Below are 1,813 nucleotides of genomic sequence, written 5' to 3'. Positions count from 1 at the left end.
ACAAGGAATGTGATGCTACTCCTCTTAAATTGGTCATGCCCAGCGCAGGAAGCCACATGATTTTCTGATTCAAAATGATCAATACTACTCCATTTCAGCTCTCTAACATCTAGGATCTCAATCTTTATATGTTCCATTTCGTTTCTGATGACTCTCAATTTTCCTAGATTCACACTTTGTACATTCCCAGCTCCAATTATTTATGAATAGATTTCTGTAGCTGTTTCTTCTCAGCGTGGGTCATGCCCCATCAGTAGATAAAGGTCCGGAAAGCTTTACCCCATCGATGTCATTAGGGCCACCTCTACCTTGAGAAGGCAGCTCTTCCTCAGTCCTGGTTTAGTGTCTTCTGATCTGAAGAGTTCATCTTCTGGAACGATCTCTGACAACCCTCTTCTACTGCTCCTGAGGCTTTCAGGATCTGACAGTGTTCTGCTGTGACCCATACAGTTTTCCACGGCTAATTCTTCCGAACTGGACAGCCTAGTCCGTCTTCATAGTCTGTTCTTAATCTAGAAGCTCTGCTGAAGCCTGTTCATGTTGGTCACCTGCTGGTATTTGAAACCCCAGTGACATAGCTTCCAGCATCACAGCATCACATAAGCCATTGCCTTACGACAGACTGACAGACACGTAGTAGGAATTGCCCTTGAGCATGGGTAAATTAAGGATGGAGCATCCACAGGGTGGATTACATAAGCCTCAAAGGGGCTCCTGGGGGCTATTCAGTGAGACATAGACATGCTGGACACACACGCGGCCATGGAGAAGGACATGCTCTATTTGCACAGGGGGCTTTCAAATATAAAAACTCATCTCCGTCTCACAGAGACGAGGAAGGCACCAACATTGATCAGCTACTATTTCTGGGAAAGGGCTGATTTCAACTGCGTTCACTACACTTCTATGGATTGTACATGAAATGCATTGTTTTCCTAATTAGAACACAACCTTGCAGACCATTCTGAGAGATCACCAAGAGGATGTTCCACACTGGTCACATGGCAGATGTAAAGGGACCAAAGGGACAGAGGGGGAAGTGAGTTTCCACAAGTCGGCAAAGGATCCAAGAACATCTGACTAATAGAAACCATCTTCAGCACAATTGTAGTTGCAAGCAATAGCTATGCTATTGATCTATAAGCTGTGCATTCTGTTGAGTCACCTGTCTTTGAGGACGATTGAGAGTACCGTGGACTGCCAAGAGAACAAACAAACCTGTCTGGGAAGAAGTACAGCCAGCATGCTCCTTAGAGGACAGGGTGGTGAGAACTGCCTCACGTCCTCTGGACATGCTATCAGGGAGACCAGTCCCTGGAGAACGACCTCATGCTTGGTAAAGTAGAGGAAGGCCCTCAGAGAGATGGGTCGACCCAGGGGCTACAGAAATGTGCTCAAATATGAGAACAATTGTGAGGCCGGCTCAGTGTTTCATTCGATTGTACGTAGGGCTGCTAGTCAGCCAGAACTGTCTAGATGGTCCCTAATGACAATGTCAAGAGCAAAGCAATACCTATAACAATAAAAATGATAAGAACCACAAAATCCAGTAAGAGCAATAGCTAACATTTTGAGTGCCTGGGATGTGTTAGAAGTACCCTAAGTTCTTTCAGCAGAGTCCACTCAGTGAGGTTGGTACTATTCTTGTGTTTATTTCACAGAGAGGCAAGCAAAAGTCCAAAGAAGTCAGGTAACCTGCCCAAGAGCTCGCACCTTCAGAGAGGAAAGATGCACAGAGGATATGTTCAGGGACCTCTACCCAACCGCCTGGCATCACAGAGCTAAGTGGCTCTTGCTCTGTGGAGTTGGTCCA

General features: G+C 45.9%; 1 protein-coding gene across 1 annotated transcript in view; it reads right to left on the bottom strand.

Moving 5' to 3' along the window:
- The window catches only part of MYH11 (myosin heavy chain 11), a 127,579-nt gene that overhangs the window by 124,657 nt on the left and 1,109 nt on the right, over positions 1–1,813 (bottom strand). The window lies entirely within an intron of this gene.

The sequence above is a fragment of the Echinops telfairi genome, unplaced genomic scaffold (assembly GCF_000313985.2).
Source record: "Echinops telfairi isolate 266 unplaced genomic scaffold, ASM31398v2 ScPeMD7_5;HRSCAF=22, whole genome shotgun sequence".
Lineage (NCBI taxonomy): Eukaryota > Metazoa > Chordata > Mammalia > Afrosoricida > Tenrecidae > Echinops > Echinops telfairi.
This window is presented reverse-complemented; position numbering and strand designations above follow the sequence as displayed.